This window comes from Trichomycterus rosablanca, chromosome 14 (genome assembly GCF_030014385.1).
Source record: "Trichomycterus rosablanca isolate fTriRos1 chromosome 14, fTriRos1.hap1, whole genome shotgun sequence".
NCBI lineage: Eukaryota > Metazoa > Chordata > Actinopteri > Siluriformes > Trichomycteridae > Trichomycterus > Trichomycterus rosablanca.
In genome coordinates, this window is record NC_086001.1 from 18,116,523 (window position 1) to 18,139,491 (window position 22,969).

Consider the following 22,969-nt stretch of genomic DNA (forward strand, 5'->3'; position numbering starts at 1 on the left):
AGGTTACTAGAGATTGCCAAAAATCTTTTGCCTGTCATCACTTTTGCGGTGTAATGAAGGCGGTAATATTCCTTTCCAGACCAGTAGTCTGCAACAGATTTTAGTTTCACAATCCCCATGTATATTACCAATGCAATAAATTTGTAGAATTCTCTAACACTGAGAGGAATCCATTTGTAAGATGGATTTGCAGCTGCTCTGATCTCAGCATACTTATTGGTGTTATCTACAATAGTCTTCACCACAGACATACTGAAAAACAGCTGAAACAACTGCAGTGGGGAATATACAGTGTTCGATAGAAGCTGTAGCCCTGGAGGTCGCTTTGGCAAAAATTTTGGAATGCTGGGTGCCTCATCAACATCAGTGATGTCATGCCAAACATCATCATCATCTTCGGTTGTAGAAACACTGCCTGGCCTTTTTGTTTGTGCAGGAACTCGGTGAGAACGTCCTCTTGATTGCCTCTTCGCACGTGTTGCTGATGACCTGGTCTTCTGTATTGTTGGGAGGTGGGTGGATGAAGTACTTGGCACTTCTTCGACAGACGTCACAGTACTTTCTGGATCTGCGTGAATGGTCCTTGATGTGGATTCAGGGTGGGGTGGGGAAGAATGCCTCTTTCTCTTTGGTTGAGCAGCTGGCACCCAGTCATCACCTGAATCCTCAGAATTGCTATTATAAAACACAAAAATAATAGTACGACATAAGTTTTTGTAATAAACGCACAGCTGTAACAAAATTCTTGGAGTCCTTATTATATATTATATAATAAACTTGGAAACAACAGTATACTCTTTTAAAAGTTATAAAAGTTGGAAAACAATAATTTGATCTTGGCATTTTTACCTTACTAAAATAAACTTTTCAATGCAACAACATAAATGTGAATTTGGTATAAAAAATTAAAATGTACTTACTAGTCAAGAACAGCATCTTCTCCATGAAGAAAAGCGTCTTCTTCAAACGAATCGTAGTCACTTTCTTCGGATACCTGCAATTCTTCTTCTTCTTCCAGTTGTTCCAATTCAGATAAAACTTCTTCTGCACTTTTAAAACTCTTCTCACACTGTGAGAACTGATCCGGTTTCTCTCCAGTGTGAATGCGCTGGTGTTTTTTGAGTTCACCCTGTATATTAAAACTCTTTCCACACTGTGAGCACTGATACGGTTTCTCTCCAGTGTGAATGTGCTGGTGTTTTTTCAGATTACCCTGTGTATTAAAACTCTTCCCACATTGTGAGCACTGATACGGTTTCTCTCCTGTGTGAATGTGCTGGTGTATCTTGAGAGCACTCAGGTACCTGAAGTTCTTCCCACACTGTGAGCACTGATTTGGTTTCTTTCCAGTGTGAATGCGCTGGTGTTTTTTTAGATTACTCTGTGTATTTAAACTCTTTCCACGTTGTGAGCACTGATATGTTTTTTTTCCTGTGTGAATGCGCTGGTGTATTTTGAGAGCACCCTGGGTACTGAAGCTCCTCCCACACTGTGAGCACTGATATGGTTTCTTTCCTGTGTGAATGCGCTGGTGTATTTTGAGATGACTCAGGAACCTGAAGCTCTTCCCACACTGTGAGCAGACGTTTCTTTCTTCCTGTGTGGGACTGAGAGAGGTGTTAATGCTGACAGTACCAGAGGACGTTTGCTGATTACTGGAGCTTCTGGTGGGCGTCAGATCCTCATGTTCAGTCTTAATCTTCACCAGAGTCTCATATTTATCATGGTTGCAGCTCTTGATGTGATTGTGGAGCTGATTTTGGGTTGTAGAGGAACGTGGACACGAGGAGCAGCAGAAATCCTTGTTCAGTTCTGAAGCAGAAAATAATCAAATACATTTATAACATTATAAATAATCAAATACATTTATAACATTATAAATAAATAAATAATCAAATACATTTATAACATTATAAATAATCAAATACATTTATAACATTATAAATAATAAATACATTTATAACATTATAAATAATCAAATACATTTATAACATTATAAATAATAAATACTGTTAGTAATTGTTAAACTGAGATCTGATGCTAAAGTCCTGTAACGTGATTCATCCTGCATTCATCATTTCCTGCTCACACTGATCTGCATGAGCACAATACAAGCTTTCACTGTATGATGCTTCATCCCAGGTTCCTCTGAGTCTATTCAATCCAAATCTTATTTTACTCAAGATAAAAAATATCTTACTGAGTTCATCTTTATCTTCAGGTTCTTCCTTCTTCACAGGCTTCATCTGGAAACCTCCACACTGTTGGTCCTCTGGGGTGAGGTGTTCCTCAGAGGTGACGTGTTCCACAGGGATCGAGGTTCCTTCACCTGAAATTTCTTTGTTTTGTGAGAAAAAAAAAAAAAGTTTGTTATTGTTGGTAGTAACGACCAACTTCTTTATTAAGCACTTAAGTTAGAACTAACAGACACGTACTTCTATACTATCTGTCAAAAAACACGACCTATAAACCTTTTTTCAAACAGGGTTTCAGCAGATTTAATAATAATAATAATAACAATACAACCCCAAATCAGAAAAAGTTGGGACAGTATGGAAAAAGCAAATAATAATATAAACACACACTTTGACTTTTATTTGATGTCAGACAGGATTAAGCTGAGATGTTTCATCTCTTATCTGCTCAACTTCATTTCATTTATTAATAAACATCCATTCCTGCATTTCAGGCTTGCAACACTTTCCAAAAAAAGTTGGGACCGTTCTCTACAGGGGACAGGTCAGGACTGCAGGCAGGCCGGTCCAGTACCCGTACCCTCTTCTTCCACAGCCACGCCTTTGTAATGTGTGCAGCAGGTGGTTTTGCATCGTCTTGTTAAAAAATGCTAGCCGCTCAGGTGGCGCAGCGATAAAAACACATGCTGCAACCAGAGCCGAATTTCAAGTACATCGTATCGAATCCAGCTCTGCCTTGTCGTCTCGAGGCTGAGTGGCACGTATATATTGAACATATCAGCTTGTATACTCGACTTTATTTATTCGCATTCATTACCCAATCATTCAGCCACTTGTATTCACCTGGCATTACTCGGTAATTATATACTAGTCTATACACGGTACAGTCAGCATGATCTGTTTATTTTTTTAAATTATTTTTATTAACCTATATTATATATTAACTTATATTACTTTATTTAACCAGGGAAGTCACATTAAGATTAAAATCTCTTTTACAATTGAGCCCTGGCCAAGACAGCAGAAAATCACACAAAAATTACTCCATCAACAACATAGGGAGGATATATATACACATGTATACATTTAACAAGAACAAACATATGTATAAAATTTTTTGACTGTTTCTTTAAATTCAGTCAAAGAAATAAACTGCTTCAATTTAAAATATTTCTGTAAATCATTCCAAACAAAAGGTGCACTGTAACTAAATGCTGTCTTTCCAAATTCCGACCGAACTACTGGAACTTCCCATTGTATATAGCTACTGGATCGTAAGTCATACAAAGACCTGTTTGATGATAAAAATTTAGACAAGTATGGTGGGAGCTGACCAATAATTGCTTTCTACACAAAAATGACAAAATGTACTCTCCGTCGTACTGAAAGTGGAAGCCAACCAGTCATTTCATAAAGTGTGCAGTAATGAGTTGAATAACTCGCACGTGTTATAAACCTTAATGCAGAATGATAAACCGAATCTAGGGAGTTCAATGTTGTCTTTGAGGTATGTCTGTATAAAATATCTCCATAGTCTAGAATTGGTAAAAAAGTAGCTTCAACTCATTTCTTTCTAGCCTGTAGAGTAAAACAAGAATTGTTTCTAAAATAAAAGCCCAATTTTAGCTTTAACTTTTTTATCATATCATGCAACTTAAAAGACAGACTATCATCCAACATAAAACCTAAATATTTATAAGATGAAATTAATTCTATTGGTTTACCAGACAGTGTGTAAATCTGGAAGGATGATGCATTCTGAATCGAATTTCTTTTTGAAAACAACATATATTTTGTTTTTTGATCATTAAGAACTAGTCTTAGAGAATTAAGATTATGCTGAACAGTCACAAATGCTTTCTGTAGATTTGAAAGAGCCTCTGCAGGTGATGAGGCTGAACTATAGATAATAGTGTCATCTGAATAAATATAAATATTAGCATTGCACACATTATCGCCAAGGCTGTTGATATAAATGGTAAGCAACAGTGATCCCAAAATAGAGCCCTGTGGCACCCCATTTCTAACAACCAGCTTTTCAGAAAAAGCCCCATCAAGAAGTACTCGCTGAGATCTGCTACTTAAGTAATTTCTAAACCAACCAATCACATTGTCAGACAAACCAATACTAGTCAGTTTTGACAATAAGATTTCATGATTGACGGTATCAAAAGCTTTTGATAAATCTATGAATAGCGCAGCACACAATTTTCTGCTATCAAAAGCATGTATTATGTCATTAAGTACTTTAGCAGTAGCTGTTATCGTACTATGTTTTTTTCGAAAGCCAGACTGAAAAATGGACAGAATATTATTACTACATAAATACTGCTTTAGTTGGTCTGCAACCAGGGATTCAAGAATTTTTGCCAATACTGGTAATTTAGCAATTGGGCGATAATTATCTAATTTAGTGGGATCACCCCCTTTTAGCAATGGCAGGACTATAGCAGATTTCCAAGCGTCAGGTACAATATTCTTCTCCAATGATGAATTTAAAATATAAGTAAGTGGCTCAACAATAATATTAGCTGCAATTTTCAAGAATATTGGCTCAATCTCATCAGGCCCTGCAGACTTCCTAACGTTTAGCTTTTTAAGGGTTGACAAAACCTCATTTTTCCCAACTGGTCTAAAATGAATTTAGGCTCGTCCTTTACTTCTGTACATGTTTTATCTGATATGTTCTTATTTGACACACAGTTAAAATTGGACCCAGATGAAATAAAATGCTCATTAAAACAATTCACCATTTCCTTTCTATCAGTAACTTGTTGATTGTTTACAAGTAATTGCTTAATAACAGAGAAGGATAATGGGATGAAAGACAATGATTTTATTGTTTTCCAGAATTTAATAGGATTATTCAGATTTCTTGTTGTTTCATCAAGATAAAATTTTGATTTGGCTTTGCGAACAGATATTGTACATCTGTTTCTCAACAATCGAAAAGCCAACCAATCTACTGCCAAATGAGATTTTCTTGCTTTAACCCAAGCCAAATTTCTTTCATGAATAAGTTCTGACAATTCTTCTGAAAACCAAGGATTGTCTCGTCCCTTCACTCTGAAACTCCTCGTGGGAGCATGCTTGTTCACAATCTCCAATAAAAGAGTTTGAAAATAAGTCCATGCTATTTCAACATCAGGCATAAGAAATACCTTTTAATATACCGTTTAATATTCTTTATCTTCTGTCTCCTCATTTCACTCACCTGCTCACTTATGCACTAAAATACTAAAATATTACAAGAAATTCAGACACGACCAAATTAGGAGAAATGATTTTGCTTAAGTCTTACTGAGTTCATCTTTATCTTCAGGTTCTTCTTTCTTCACAGGCTTTATCTGGAAACCTCCACACTGTTGGTCCTCTGAGAAGAGCAGTTCCACAGAAGCCACAAGTTCTGCAGGGATTAAAGTGACTTCACCTGAAATTCATCAATATGAGAAGAAGAATCTCAACAACTGGGGGAAACTGAAGGTTGTGGGTCTGGTTCCTAATCATAAATAAATCCTAGTTAGAATAAAACTTAAATCCAGACACTGTACTGTACCTCACTGTCTGGTGGAAAAGTAGCATCATGCTCTATATTTACTTACAGAAGAAATCATCATCATCATCCTCCTCCTTTTGTGTTATTTTCTTCTGAAATTCTTCATGTTGTAGATCCACAGGGGTGACGTCTCCCTCTTCTGCTGACTGCATTATTAAAGATCTAATAGACAGACAGACTATTCAGCTATAAACAAAGTTCACCTATAAACAAAGTTCAACAATAAATAAAGTTCAACTATAAACAACGTTCAACTGTAAACAAAGTTCAACTATAAACAAAGTTGAACTATAAACAAAGTTCAACTGTAAACAAAGTTCACCTGTAAACAAAGTTCACATGTAAACAAAGTTCACCTGTAAACAAAGTTCAACTGTAAACAGCGTTGAACTATAAACAAAGTTCAACTGTAAACAAAGTTCAACTGTAAACAAAGTTCAACTGTAAACAACGGTCAACTGTAAACAAAGTTCAACTGTAAACAAAGTTCAACTGTAAACAAAGTTCAACTGTAAACAACGTTCAACTGTAAACAGAGTTCAACTGTAAACAAAGTTCAACTGTAAACAACGGTCAACTGTAAACAAAGTTCAACTGTAAACAAAGTTCAACTGTAAAAAAGGTTCAACTGTAAACAAAGTTCATCTGTAAACAAAGTTCAACTGTAAGCAAAGTTCACCTGTAAACAAAGTTCAACAATAAACAAAGTTCAACTATAAACAAAGTTCATCTATCAACAAAGTTTAAAAACATGACGTGTTTATATAAAACTGTGAGATTTAATCATGAAGAAACTCAATCAGTTCCGCTCAATTAATTCATTTTGCTGGATCGCTTCAAATGAATCGGTTCAGTAATATGAATCATGTGTGATGCTAACAGTTAGTGGAGCAGCTAATAGTTTGTTTAAATAAAACTGGAGTTAAAGCTCCTCAAATCCTCACAGTGATGTTTTATTATGAACTCTAGTTTTATTATTAATTAGAATGTGGTTATAATTAAATATAAGGGTTATAATTAAATACATATTTTACTTACAGATGAGGCTCTACAGTACAAACACAGCAGCTTCTTGTTCTTCTTATGATGTTTAATGGCGGTTGGCAGAACAACTTAAGACGCACCAGCGTCACCAACTGGACTGGAGTTGAACAGCAGCTTAGCAGTAAAACATCTCCATTAGCACATCTGTATTAGTGGTGTGCGATATTGCAAAATTTGGTATCGATCCGATACCAAGTAAATACAGGGCCAGTATCGCCGATATCGATCTGATATCGATACTTTGTACTTACTTTCATGTAGGGAAGAGCAGTGTATCATGTTTTATGAAGTGAATGTATCATCAATTTGCTTTGACTAATAAATGATTTTGTGTTTATTAGTTCATCATGTGCAGTGAAAACCTACTACAGTTTGTAGGTGAATATAAAGTAATTTTATTCATGTAATAAACTAATGAAGTCTGGGTTTTTTGTTGAGAAACAATTATATAATAAGAAACATAATTCCCCCTCTCATTGTACACTCTGACTTTTTGTAAAATAAAGTACAGAAAAAGTTCCAGGAGTCTCCAGCATATACATAGCGACTCCCTGATTCCCGCAAGTCAGATAAAATCTCACAGGAATCTAGAACGAACGGCCAAGAGAACACACACACATGCGCACGAAGGCGACACAGACTTTATTAATACAATCGCGTATTAAATCCGTTATCTGATATACAATCTAGCGCACTGTGTAGGGAACATAAATCAATTGTCTAATATACTGTCTAGTGCACTAAGTAGGGAACATAAATCTATGATCAAATATACAATCTAGTGCACTATGTCGGGAACATAATTAATTATGTAATACACTATCTAGTGCACTATGTAGGGTACATAATTATGTAATACACTATCTAGTGCACTATGTAGGGTACATAATTATGTAATACACTATCTAGTGCACTATGTAAGGAACACAAATCATCATCTAGTTATACTTTCTAGTGCACTGTGTAGGGAAAATTAACCAATTGTCTAATTCACTATCTAGTTCACTACGTAGGGAACATAAATTCATATCTAAAATACTATCTAGTGCACTATGTAGGGAACATAAATCCGTTATCTGATATACAATTTAAAGCTCTATGTAGGGAACCTAAATCCGTTAACTAATACGCTACCTAAAGCATTATGTAAGAAACATAGGTCTATTATCTAGTACACTATCTAGTGCACTAAGTAAAAAACAAATTATTTTTTAATATACAATCTAGTGCACAATGTAGGGAACATAAATCTATTATCTTGCACACTATCTAGTGCACTATGTAGTACACAGTAATGTGTTTGTGATGCCAACAGTTAGTTTAGTAGCTCAGTAAGCAGCTCCTAAAAGTTCTGTTATCACCCATAATCCTTTGCTGTGTGCGAGAGGTTTTTAGCTTTTTTTTAGCTCCCTGAAATGAGTTTTTGCAACTTGGGATGTCTGACATGTTAACTTCCATCTATCCATCCAGCTTAAATACCATAAACACTACATAAAAAAACACGTGGAGCTAATGGTGTAATTATTAACCTTTGTGCTCATTTCTTCTTTTATGGTGTAATGGTTAGCACTCTGGACTCTGAATCCAACGATCTGAGTTCAAATCTCGGTGGAACCTGGCTTTATTTAGGTAAAAACACTGTTATCAATGCTGTGAAGACAATAGTGTTTCACATATGACTTATCTATGCTAAATTAGAACACAAAGCGGCAAGTCATTGTTTACAGCACAATCTACCGGCCAACTGCATCCTGAACTTAGTGCAATTTTCCAACAGTGGAACGTTTTGTTGTGATTTTGATACTTGGGTGGCAATGTTTAACTAAAATTACTTTTATTTAGTATTTAAAACTTTTAAATTACCTCAGTTTTTTTAATTTATTTCAGTCAATTATATCAATCACGTAAGTTTAAATATAAAAAAATCTGAGATGTAAAAGTAAAGTCTAAAGTTGTGTGTATTTTTCTTTTTTGCTGTGGTGTCAGGGTTTCATGGTGTAATGGTTAGCACTCTGGACTCTGAATCCAGTGATCTGAGTTCAAATCTTGGTGGGACCTTACTGCTTTTATTTGGGGCCCGTCCAAGATTGAGAAACATTAGCAGTTTCAGGATGGTAGCATTCAGCACATGTGCAGTACAACACAGCTTCACAATTGCTTGTGCTAGTTTAGAGTCACCTTAAATGACATGTTAATTTCCATCCATTCATCCAGCTTGAATATCATAATACCACTAGTAGTGTTATAGTGTTCCACATGTGACTGCTCCATCCCAAAATATAATCGCAAATGATTGTTTACAGCCAACTTGCTCTTAAATGACTAATTATTAATGGGCTTAAGCAAGACCTCACTGTGTGGTTCCATGGTGTAATGGTTAGCACTCTAGACATTGAAACCATCCAGCTAGCAAAAAATGTATGGCCCAGTTCTGGGCCATATCCGGCATGCCGGAACTTTTTGTGTCAAAATGAATGACGGTTAGATTGTGGCCCGTATACGGCTGCCCGGATCCCAGCCATGACTGCCAGCAATATGCCAGCACTTAACCACCTGCTAGCCAGAACAACCATTATCGGGCCAAATATGGCCCAGTTCTGGCCTGCAGTAGATTTTTAAAAGGCGTTCCCCAGCCATATGTAACCTTTAATGGTCACTGGGACTACTACAACTGTTCTTGCCTCTTATTGCTATGAAAATACTCTGTAAAATATATACAATGTATCACAAAAGTGAGTACACCCCTCACATTTCTGCAAATATTTCATTATATCTTTTCATGGGACAACACTATAGACATGAAACTTGGATATAACTTAGAGTAGTCAGTGTACAACTTGTATAGCAGTGTAGATTTACTGTCTTCTGAAAATAACTCAACACACAGCCATTAATGTCTAAATGGCTGGCAACATAAGTGAGTACACCCCACAGTGAACATGTCCAAATTGTGCCCAAAGTGTCAATATTTTGTGTGACCACCATTATTATCCAGCACTTCCTTAACCCTCCTGGGCATGGAATTCACCAGAGCTGCACAGGTTGCTACTGGAATCCTCTTCCACTCCTCCATGATGACATCACGGAGCTGGTGGATGTTAGACACCTTGAACTCCTCCACCTTCCACTTGAGGATGCGCCACAGGTGCTCAATTGGGTTTAGTCCATCACCTTTACCTTCAGCTTCCTCAGCAAGGCAGTTGTCATCTTGGAGGTTGTGTTTGGGGTCGTTATCCTGTTGGAAAACTGCCATGAGGCCCAGTTTTCGAAGGGAGGGGATCATGCTCTGTTTCAGAATGTCACAGTACATGTTGAAATTCATGTTTCCCTCAATGAACTGCAGCTCCCCAGTGCCAGCAACACTCATGCAGCCCAAGACCATGGTGCTACCACCACCATGCTTGACTGTAGGCAAGATACAGTTGTCTTGGTACTTCTCACCAGGGCGCCGTCACACATGCTGGACACCATCTGAGCCAAACAAGTTTATCTTGGTCTCGTCAGACCACAGGGCATTCCAGTAATCCATGTTCTTGGACTGCTTGTCTTCAGCAAACTGTTTGTGGGCTTTCTTGTGCGTCAGCTTCCTTCTGGGATGACGACCATGCAGACCGAGTTGATGCAGTGTGCGGCGTATGGTCTGAGCACTGACAGGCTGACCTCCCACATCTTCAACCTCTGCAGCAATGCTGGCAGCACTCATGTGTCTATTTTTTAAAGCCAACCTCTGGATATGACGCCGATCACGTGGACTCAACTTCTTTGGTCGACCCTGGCGAAGCCTGTTCCGAGTGGAACCTGTCCTGGAAAACCGCTGTATGACCTTGGCCACCATGCTGTAGCTCAGTTTCAGGGTGTTAGCAATCTTCTTATAGCCCAGGCCATCTTTGTGGAGAGCAACAATTCTATTTCTCACATCCTCAGAGAGTTCTTTGCCATGAGGTGCCATGTTGAATATCCAGTGGCCAGTATGAGAGAATTGTACCCAAAACACCAAATTTAACAGCCCTGCTCCCCATTTACACCTGGGACCTTGACACATGACACCAGGGAGGGACAACGACACATTTGGGCACAATTTGGACATGTTCACTGTGGGGTGTACTCACTTATGTTGCCAGCTATTTAGACATTAATGGCTGTGTGTTGAGTTATTTTCAGAAGACAGTAAATCTACACTGCTATACAAGTTGTACACTGACTACTCTAAGTTATATCCAAGTTTCATGTCTATAGTGTTGTCCCATGAAAAGATATAATGAAATATTTGCAGAAATGTGAGGGGTGTACTCACTTTTGTGATACACTGTATATATATACTTTATTATAATTATAAGTAATAATAATAATAGAGTACAATTAAAACAGTAACAGAAAAAAACAAATGTACACCAAAACACATTTTTCAATATTTTATTTCAAGTATTTTTATTTATTATAAAAATTTTTTGTCCTGCCATAATTGACTGCTGATCTCCTCCCTCCTGACACTGGTCTGTAATTCTGGAATGAAAACAAAAACTATTTTTCACAGATCAATGTGGATCTTATTCAAAATTTTCAGTTCCACTTAATGATGGAAAAGAAATGTTGAATAAGAAAAAAAGTAACTGTAGTTTAAATATGTTTACCTGGTTAAAAATGGTTTATTGATTCACTCAGGCAGCAGGAGTGGCATCATGAAAAGCAGTTTCCAGAACAGTGCTAGAGCAGAATTAACAGTGCCTTTAGTAGGCTGAAGAACATAAGCACAAACTTGGAAATATGTGCTTTAGACATGATAATGTGCTTTTTGATTATAATATTTTACAGTGTTATGTACAGTGCTTGCGTACATTATCCCTAATCCATCCTGAAAATGTCTTTTAAACTGTGTGTTGATAAAAGCAGGTAAACATCTTACCAAGATTAGTGTAGGACAAATAACAGAACGTGACTGAGTGAGCTGGACTCAGGGGTGCACAAAAAGTCACTGCAGAAATATAAACACTTCATTAGTTCAATCATTCAATCAAGGAAATTCATAAAGACTTGTAAATAAGTGTTTTAGGCATGATAATGTGCTTTGTCTTGGTAAACATGTTTCCTGGGTTATTTATGCCAGCCAACGTTTTTATAAAATTGCTTTTATAAAAAAACCTTTTATATCCATCACGAACCTTATTTTAAAAAAATGGACCACGGCCGCTCAGGTGGCGCAGCGGTAAAAGACACGCGCTGCAACCAGAGCTGGATTTCAAAGGAGTGTCGTTTCAAATCCAGCTCTGCCTTCACGGTCGAGGCTGGGCGGCTATGGACAACGATTGGCCTGTTGTCCGGGTGGGGGGCGGGACTTGAGACCGTAGGGGATGCTCTCTCAGGAACAGGGCGGTTGCGCCCTCTGCTGGCTGGTTGGTGGCGCCTGTATGGAGACGGGAGGGGGTGTGGCGGAGTGTGTGATCCTCCGTGCACAGTACTCTGTCACACTGCACTGGTCAAGTGTGGGTGATAAGACAGTCGATTGGCTGTGCACGTTTCGGAGGAGGCGTGGAACGGCTTCGTCAGCCCCAATCAGGAGCAGGAATCCGCACTAATGAGAGGATGATAGATGGGACGAAATTGGACGTGCTAAATTAAAAAGAAAAAAAAAAATGGACCACCAGCTCCATACAGCTGTAGGTATAGGTAACTAATGTAATCGTTTTAAAATATTATGTGTGTAATATAACTTGGCTATATTGTTGGATGGTTTATATCGTATTCATAATATCAGTGTAAGTTTCCTTTAGATGTATGTTTTAAATTAATTTTGATAGCCTTTTGCTGCCATATTTATGTATAGCTGGCTAGATAGTTAGTTTACCGTACCTGCCAAGCTAGCATTTTTGGCTAACGTTAAAACATAGCTATAATATATTTATTAATTATCAAAAATACGAAATTATTTTATTATATATATTGTTCTGTTACTACAGTATATCAGTATTTTTAATATAATGTTCTAGTAAGTTTTTAGTCCTAAAGAGCAGCAGTTAACCCCAGCTAACAATTTTTGGTTCCCAGAACGTTCTGGGAACGTTAGTTTTTGGTTCCCAGAACGTTCTGGGAACGGATCATTTTGGTTGCCCTTTGGTTCCCCAGGAAAGTTTTCTTTACGGAAATAGAACGTTCCCGTTTGGTTGTGCATTATAGTTCTGGGAACGTTCCCCTAACGTTCCCGTAACCTTAAAATTATTGGAACCTTTAAGGGAACCTTGTACTAACCTTTCATAGTTTTATAGTTGGTACTTGTAAGTTGATCTACATGGACCGTCTCAAGCAAACCCAGCTAGCCTTGTAATTGTGGCCCACTTCCGGCGCAGCTCCTGCCAGCCGAGCCTACCGCATCTGGTTCAGTGCCAGCAGCCCGTGTCGGCTCTGACTCTTTTTGAATGACTGCCCAGAATCGGCCCAAATACACTGGCCCAAATCCGGATGCCAGATCTCCGCCGACTCTCCCATAACTGGGCCGGAATTGCCCCCGAAACACTGCGATACTATTTATTTACCGTTTTCTTCTCATTTCACATCCTCATAAATAAAATAGTAGATTTATGCTACAGATTAACTACAGATTGTGCAGCAGAAAGTATTTTATTAAGATAATTGCAGCAAGTAGTATAATAATAATAATCAGAATATTATAAAAGTGAACCAAAATGACAACTATATGAATATTATATATAGAAAATAACATGTACACTGCCTGGCCAAAAAAAAAGGTCACACACTCTAATATTTGGTTGGACCGCCTGTAGCTTTGATTACAGCACACATTCGCTGTGGCATCGTTTCCACAAGCTTCTGCAAAGATCTTGTATTGATGATGGGAGATTTGGACCACTGCGCCAAGTCTTCTCCAGCACATACCAAAGATTCTCAATGGTGTTCAGGTCTCTGTGGTGGCCAATCCATGTGTAAAAATGATGTCTCATGCTCCCTGAACCACTCTTTCACAATTTGAGCCCGATGAATCCTGGCATTGTCATCTTGGAATACGCCCGTGTCATCAGGGAAGAAAAAATCCATTGATGAAATAGACCTGACCAACTGCAGCAACCACAGATCATAGCGCTGCCCCCACAGGCTTGTACGATAGGCACTAGGCATGATGGGTGCATCACTTCAGCCGCCTCTTTTCTTACCCTGATGTACCCATCACTCTGAAACAGGGTAAATCTGGACTCATCAGACCACATGACCTTCTTCCATTGCTCCAGAGTCCAATCTTCATGCTCCCTAGCAAATTGAAGCCGTTTTTTGCTGGTTAGCCTCACTGACAAGTGGTTTTCTTAAGGCTACACAGCTGTTTAGTCCCAATCCCTCGAGTTCCCTTCACATTGTGCATGTGGAAATGCTCTTACTGTCACTATTAAACATCTCTCTGAGTTCTACTGGAGTTTTTCTACCATTAGACTTCACCAAACGTTTAAGTGATCGCCGATTACAATTGTTCAAGATTTTCCTCGAAGATGCTGTTTCCCCACTGTCCTTCCACTTTTTAATAATGCGTTAGACAGTTCTTAACCCGATTTTAGTAGTTTCAGCTTCTCCTTAGATGTTTTCTCTGCTTGATGTATGCCAATAATTTGACCCTTCTGAAACAGATTAACATCTTTTCCACGACCACGAGGCGGCACGGTGGTTAAGTGGGTAGCACTGTCGCCTCACAGCAAGAAGGTCCTGGGTTCGATCCCCAGGTGGGGCGGTCCGGGTCCTTTCTGTGTGGAGTTTGCATGTTCTCCCCGTGCCTGCGTGGGTTTACTCCGGGTGCTCCGGTTTCCTCCCACAGTCCAAAAACATGCAAGTGAGGTGAATTGGAGATACAAAATTGTCCATGACTGTGTTCGATATAACCTTGAGAAATGATTAACCTTGTGTAACGAGTAACTACCATGTGTCTGTCATGAATGTAACCAAAGAGTGTGAAGCATGACGTTAAAATCCTAATAAATAAATAAATAAATACATTTCCACGACCACAGGATGTCTTTCCACATGGTTAACAAATGAGAAGCTACTCACTGCAACAGTTAGGGGTAAATAACTTGTTGCCAGCTGAAACATAATCACCCATGAAGTAATTATCCAATGGGAGGTTCTTACCTATTTGCTTAGTTAAATCCAGGTGATGACCTTTTTTGGCCAGGCAGTGTAATTGCATATAAGAATAATAATTATAAAAGTGAACAATATTGTAAATATAAATACTATACTACACATACACAAAACTACTAAACATACTACTACCACTACTACATCTACTACATCTACTAATACATCCTATACACATACCATAAATATTTATCATACACATATATATACAGTGCCTTGCAAAAGTATTCAGCCCCCTTGAACTTTTCAACCTTTTGCCACATTTCAGGCTTTAAACATAAAGATATGAAATTGTAATTTTTTGTGAAGAATCAACAACAAGTGGGACACAATCGTGAAGTAGAACGAAATTTATTGGATATTTTAAACTTTTTTTAGAAATAAAAAACTAAAAAGTGGGGCGTGCAATATTATTCAGCCCCTTTACTTTCAGTGCAGCAAACTCACTCCAGAAGTTCAGTGAGGATCTCTGAATGATCCAATGTTGACCTAAATGACTGATGGTGATAAATAGAATCCACCTGTGTGTAATCAAGTCTCCGTATAAATGCACCTGCTCTGTGACAGTCTCAGAGTTCTGTTTAAAGCGCAGAGAGCATCATGAAGACCAAGGAACACACCAGGCAGGTCCGAGATACTGTTGTGGAGAAGTTTAAAGCCGGATTTGGATACAAAAAGATTTCCCAAGCTTTAAACATCTCAAGGAGCACTGTGCAAGCGATCATATTGAAATGGAAGGAGTATCAGACCACTGCAAATCTACCAAGACCCGGCCGTCCCTCTAAACTTTCAGCTCAAACAAGGAGAAGACTGATCAGAGATGCAGCCAAGAGGCCCATGATCACTCTGAATGAACTGCAGAGATCTACAGCTGAGGTGGGAGAATCTGTCCATAGGACAACAATCAGTTGTACACTGCACAAATTTGGCCTTTATGGAAGAGTGGCAAGAAGAAAGCCATTTCTCAAAGATATCCATAAAAAGTCACCTGGGAGACACACCAAGCATGTGGAAGAAGGTGCTCTGGTCAGATGAAACCAAAATCGAACTTTTTGGCCACAACGCAAAACGTTATGTTTGGCATAAAAGCAACACAGCTCATCACCCTGAACACACCATCCCCACTGTCAAACATGGTGGTGGCAGCATCATGGTTTGGGCCTGCTTTTCTTCAGCAGGGACAGGGAAGATGGTTAAAATTGATGGGAAGATGGATGGAGCCAAATACAGGACCATTCTGGAAGAAAACCTGTTGCAGTCTGCAAAAGACCTGAGACTGGGACGGTGATTTATCTTCCAACAAGACAATGATCCAAAACATAAAGCAAAATCTACAATGGAATGGTTCACAAATAAACTTATCCAGGTGAAAATGGCCAAGTCAAAGTCCAGACCTGAATCCCATCGAGAATCTGTGGAAAGAGCTGAAAACTGCTGTTCACAAACGCTCTCCATCCAACCTCACTGAGCTCGAGCTGTTTTGCAAGGAAGAATGGGCAAAAATTTCAGTATCTCGATGTGCAAAACTAATAGAGACATACCCCAAGCGACTTGCAGCTGTAATCGCAGCAAAAGGTGGCGCTACAAAGTATTAACGCAAGGGGGCTGAATAATATTGCACGCCCCACTTTTCAGTTTTTTATTTCTAAAAAAAGTTTAAAATATCCAATAAATTTCGTTCCACTTCACGATTGAGTCCCACTTGTTGTTGATTCTTCACAAAAAATTACAATTTCATATCTTTATGTTTAAAGCCTGAAATGTGGCAAAAGGTTGAAAAGTTCAAGGGGGCTGAATACTTTTGCAAGGCACTGTATATATATATATATATATATATATATATATACAGTGTATCACAAAAGTGAGTACACCCCTCACATTTCTGCAGATTTTTAAGTATATCTTTTCATGGGACAACACTGACAAAATGACACTTTGACACAATGAAAAGTAGTCTGTGTGCAGCTTATATAACAGTGTAAATTTATTCTTCCCTCAAAATAACTGAATATACAGCCATTAATGTCTAAACCACCGGCAACAAAAGTGAGTACACCCCTTAGTGAAAGTTCCTGAAGTGTCAATATTTTGTGTGGCCACCATTATTTCCCAGAACTGCCTTAACTCTCCTGGGCATGGAGTTTACCAGAGCTTCACAGGTTGCCACTGGAATGCTTTTCCACTCCTCCATGACGACATCACGGAGCTGGCGGATATTCGAGACTTTGCACTCCTCCACCTTCCGCTTGAGGATGCCCCAAAGATGTTCTATTGGGTTTAGGTCTGGAGACATGCTTGGCCAGTCCATCACCTTTACCCTCAGCCTCTTCAATAAAGCAGTGGTCGTCTTAGAGGTGTGTTTGGGGTCATTATCATGCTGGAACACTGCCCTGCGACCCATTTTCCGGAGGGAGGGGATCATGCTCTGCTTCAGTATTTCACAGTACTTATTGGAGTTCATGTGTCCCTCAATGAAATGTAACTCCCCAACACCTGCTGCACTCATGCAGCCCCAGACCATGGCATTCCCACCACCATGCTTGACTGTAGGCATGACACACTTATCTTTGTACTCCTCACCTGATTGCCGCCACACATGCTTGAGACCATCTGAACCAAACAAATTAATCTTGGTCTCATCAGACCATAGGACATGGTTCCAGTAATCCATGTCCTTTGTTGACATGTCTTCAGCAAACTGTTTGCGGGCTTTCTTGTGTAGAAACTTCAGAAGAGGCTTCCTTCTGGGGTGACAGCCATGCAGACCAATTTGATGTAGTGTGCGGCGTATGGTCTGAGCACTGACAGGCTGACCCCCCACCTTTTCTATCTCTGCAGCAATGCTGACAGCACTCCTGCGCCTATCTTTCAAAGACAGCAGTTGGATGTGACGCTGAGCACGTGCACTCAGCTTCTTTGGACGACCAACGCGAGGTCTCTTCTGAGTGGACCCTGCTCTTTTAAAACGCTGGATGATCTTGGCCACTGTGCTGCAGCTCAGTTTCAGGGTGTTGGCAATCTTCTTGTAGCCTTGGCCATCTTCATGTAGCGCAACAATTCGTCTTTTAAGATCCTCAGAGAGTTCTTTGCCATGAGGTGCCATGTTGGAACTTTCAGTGACCAGTATGAGAGAGTGTGAGAGCTGTACTACTAAATTGAACACACCTGCTCCCTACGCACACCTGAGACCTAGTAACACTAACAAATCACATGACATTTTGGAGGGAAAATGACAAGCAGTGCTCAATTTGGACATTTAGGGGTGTAGTCTCTTAGGGGTGTACTCACTTTTGTTGCCGGTGGTTTAGACATTAATGGCTGTATATTGAGTTATTTTGAGGGAAGAATAAATTTACACTGTTATATAAGCTGCACACAGACTACTTTTCATTGTGTCAAAGTGTCATTTTGTCAGTGTTGTCCCATGAAAAGATATACTTAAATATCTGCAGAAATGTGAGGGGTGTACTCACTTTTGTGATACACTGTATATACAGTTGAAACCAGAAGTTTACATACACTATATAAAAAGACACATGTGCATGTTTTTTCTCACTGTCTCACATGAAATCAGAATGAACTCTTCCTGTTTTAGGTCAATTAGGATTACCACAATTATTTCTATGTGCTAACTGCCAGAATAATGAAAGAGAGAATTTTTTAAGGCAATTTTTACTACTTTCTTCAAAGTCAAAAGTTTAAATACACTAAGATTACTATGCCTTTAAACAATTTGGGACAGCCCATATGATCATGTCATGTCTTTGGAAGCTTCTGATAGGTTTATTGGCAACATCTGAGTTAAGTGGAGACACCTGTGGATGTATTTTAAGGCACACCTGAAACACACTGCTTCTTTGTGTAACATCATGGGAAAGTCAAAAGAAATCTGCCAAGGTATCAGGAAGAGAATTGTGGACTTGCACAAGTCTGGTTCATCCTTGGGTACAATTTCCAGATGCCTGAAGGTGCCTCGTTCATCTGTACAAACAATTATACACAAGTACAAACAAGATGGGAATGTCCAGCCATCATACCGCTCAGGAAGGAGACGGGTTCTGTGTGCTGAACGTGCTTTGGTCCGAAATGTGCACATCAACCCAAGAACAACAGCAAAAGACCTTGTGAAGATGCTGGCTGAAGCTGGTAAGAGTGTGTCATTATCCACAGTGAAACGAGTACTGTATCGACATGGGCTGAAAGGCCACTCTGCCAGGAAGAAGACATTACTCCAAAGAAACATAAAAAAAGCCAGATTAATGTTTGCAAATGCACACAGGGACAAAGACTTTAATTTTTGGAGACATGTCCTGTGGTCTGACGAAACTAAAGTTGAACTGTTTGGCCATAATGACCATCGTTACGTTTGGAGGAAAAAGGGGGAAGCTTGCAAGCCTGAGAACACCATCCCAACTGTGAAACATGGGGGTGGCAGCATCATGTTGTGGGGTTGTTTTGCTGCAGGAGGGACTGGTGCACTTCACAAAATAGATGGCATCATGAGGAAAGAACATTATGTGGAAATACTGAAGCAACATCTCAAGACATCAGCCAGGAAGTTAAAGCTTGGGCGCAAATGGGTCTTCCAAATGGACAATGACCCGAAGCATACTGCCAAACTGGTTACAAAGTGGCTTAAGGACAACAAAGTCAATGTTTTGGAGTGGCCATCACAAAGCCCTGATCTCAATCCTATAGAAAATGTATGGGCAAAGCTGAAAAGGCAGGTGCGAGCAAGGCGGCCTACAAACATGGCTCAGTTACACCAGTTCTGTCAGGAGGAATGGGCCAAAATTCCTGCCAACTATTGTGAGAAGCTTGTGGAAGGATATCCTAAACGTTTGACCCAAGTCATACAGTTTAAGGGCAACAGTACCAAATACTAATGAAATGTATGTAAACTTTTGACTTTGAAGAAAGTAATAAAAATTGCCTTAAAAAATTCTCTCTTTCATTATTCTGGCAGTTAGCACACAGAAATAATTGTGGTAATCCTAATTGACCTAAAACAGGAAGAGTTTATTCTGATTTCATGTGAGACAGTGAGAAAAAACATGCACGTGTCTTTTTATATAGTGTATGTAAACTTCTGGTTTCAACTGTATATATATATATATATATATACAGTGTATCACAAAAGTGAGTACACCCCTCACATTTCTGCAGATATTTAAGTATATCTTTTCATGGGACAACACTGACAAAATGACACTTTGACACAATGAAAAGTAGTCTGTGTGCAGCTTATATAACAGTGTAAATTTATTCTTCCCTCAAAATAACTCAATATACAGCCATTAATGTCTAAACCACCGGCAACAAAAGTGAGTACACCCCTAAGAGACTACACCCCTAAATGTCCAAATTGAGCACTGCTTTTCATTTTCCCTCCAAAATGTCATGCGACTTGTTAGTGTTACTAGGTCTCAGGTGTGCATATGGAGCAGGTGTGTTCAATTTAGTAGTACAGCTCTCACACTCTCTCATACTGGTCACTGAAAGTTCCAACATGGCACTTCATGGCAAAGAACTCTCTGAGGATCTTAAAAGACGAATTGCTGCGCTACATGAAGATGGCCAAGGCTACAAGAAGATTGCCAACAGCCTGAAACTGAGCTGCAGCACAGTGGCCAAGATCATCCAGCGTTTTAAAAGAGCAGGGTCCACTCAGAAGAGACCTCGCGTTGGTCGTCCAAAGAAGCTGAGTGCACGTGCTCAGCGTCACATCCAACTGCTGTCTTTGAAAGATAGGCGCAGGAGTGCTGTCAGCATTGCTGCAGAGATTGAAAAGGTGGGGGGTCAGCCTGTCAGTGCTCAGACCATACGCCGCACACTACATCAAATTGGTCTGCATGGCTGTCACCCCAGAAGGAAGCCTCTTCTGAAGTCTCTACACAAGAAAGCCCGCAAACAGTTTGCTGAAGACATGTCAACAAAGGACATGGATTACTGGAACCATGTCCTATGGTCTGATGAGACCAAGATTAATTTGTTTGGTTCAGATGGTCTTAAGCATGTGTGGCGGCAATCAGGTGAGGATTACAAAGATAAGTGTGTCATGCCTACAGTCAAGCATGGTGGTGGGAATGCCATGGTCTGGGGCTGCATGAGTGCAGCAGGTGTTGGGGAGTTACATTTCATTGAGGGACACATGAACTCCAATATGTACTGTGAAATACGGAAGCAGAGCATGATCCCCTCCCTCCGGAAACTGGGTCGCAGGGCAGTGTTCCAGCATAATAATGACCCCAAACACACCTCTAAGACGACCACTGCTTTATTGAAGAGGCTGAGGGTAAAGGTGATGGACTGGCCAAGCATGTCTCCAGACCTAAACCCAATAGAACATCTTTGGGGCATCCTCAAGCGGAAGGTGGAGGAGTGCAAAGTCTCGAATATCCGCCAGCTCCGTGATGTCATCATGGAGGAGTGGAAAAGCATTCCAGTGGCAACCTGTGAAGCTCTGGTAAACTCCATGCCCAGGAGAGTTAAGGCAGTTCTGGGAAATAATGGTGGCCACACAAAATATTGACACTTCAGGAACTTTCACTAAGGGGTGTACTCACTTTTGTTGCCGGTGGTTTAGACATTAATGGCTGTATATTGAGTTATTTTGAGGGAAGAATAAATTTACACTGTTATATAAGCTGCACACAGACTACTTTTCATTGTGTCAAAGTGTCATTTTGTCAGTGTTGTCCCATGAAAAGATATACTTAAATATCTGCAGAAATGTGAGGGGTGTACTCACTTTTGTGATACACTGTATATATATATATATAAATATAGCAAATATCAATACTATCCTATACATACATAATAGAACTATACATACTATGTACTACTATATACAGTGTATCACAAAAGTGAGTACACCCCTCACATTTCTGCAAATATTTTATTATATCTTTTCATGGGACAACACTATAGAAATAAAACTTGGATATAAGTTAGAGTAGTCAGTGTACAACTTGTATAGCAGTGTAGATTTACTGTCTTCTGAAAATAACTCAACACACAGCCATTAATGTCTAAATGGCTGGCAACATAAGTGAGTACACCCCACAGTGAACATGTCCAAATTGTGCCCAAAGTGTCAATATTTTGTGTGACCACCATTATTATCCAGCACTGCCTTAACCCTCCTGGGCATGGAATTCACCAGAGCTGCACAGGTTGCTACTGGAATCCTCTTCCACTCCTCCATGATGACATCACGGAGCTGGTGGATGTTAGACACCTTGAACTCCTCCACCTTCCACTTGAGGATGCGCCACAGGTGCTCAATTGGGTTTAGTCCATCACCTTTACCTTCAGCTTCCTCAGCAAGGCAGTTGTCATCTTGGAGGTTGTGTTTGGGGTCGTTATCCTGTTGGAAAACTGCCATGAGGCCCAGTTTTTGAAGGGAGGGGATCATGCTCTGTTTCAGAATGTCACAGTACATGTTGGAATTCATGTTTCCCTCAATGAACTGCAGCTCCCCAGTGCCAGCAACACTCATGCAGCCCAAGACCATGATACTACCACCACCATGCTTGACTGTAGGCAAGATACAGTTGTCTTGGTACTTCCCACCAGGGCGCTGCAACACATGCTGGACACCATCTGAGCCAAACAAGTTTATCTTGGTCTCGTCAGACCACAGGGCATTCCAGTAATCCATGTTCTTGGACTGCTTGTCTTCAGCAAACTGTTTGTGGGCTTTCTTGTGCGTCAGCTTCCTTCTGGGATGACGACCATGCAGACCGAGTTGATGCAGTGTGCGGCGTATGGTCTGAGCACTGACAGGCTGACCTCCCACGTCTTCAACCTCTGCAGAAATGCTGGCAGCACTCATGTGTCTATTTTTTAAAGCCAACCTCTGGATATGACGCCGAACACGTGGACTCAAATTCTTTGGTCGACCCTGGCGAAGCCTGTTCCGAGTAGAACCATTCTGTAGCTCAGTTTCAGGGTGTTAGCAATCTTCTTATAGCCCAGGCCATCTTTGTGGAGAGCAACAATTCTATTTCTCACATCCTCAGAGAGTTCTTTGCCATGA

General features: G+C 39.8%; 1 long non-coding RNA gene, 1 other non-coding gene and 1 pseudogene across 2 annotated transcripts; 2 read left to right on the plus strand and 1 right to left on the minus strand.

The window, feature by feature from the left end:
- The window catches only part of LOC134327138 (zinc finger protein 135-like), a 254,757-nt pseudogene that overhangs the window by 13,121 nt on the left and 218,667 nt on the right, over positions 1-22,969 (plus strand).
- Positions 8,782-8,853, plus strand: trnaq-cug (transfer RNA glutamine (anticodon CUG)). Its single transcript has one exon. It is a non-coding gene; the product is annotated as a tRNA-Gln (tRNA).
- Positions 11,193-11,999, minus strand: LOC134327142 (uncharacterized). The gene is made up of 3 exons (XR_010014682.1): positions 11,699-11,999; positions 11,427-11,499; positions 11,193-11,298 (listed from the first exon to the last, which is right to left on the minus strand). It is a non-coding gene; the product is annotated as an uncharacterized LOC134327142 (long non-coding RNA).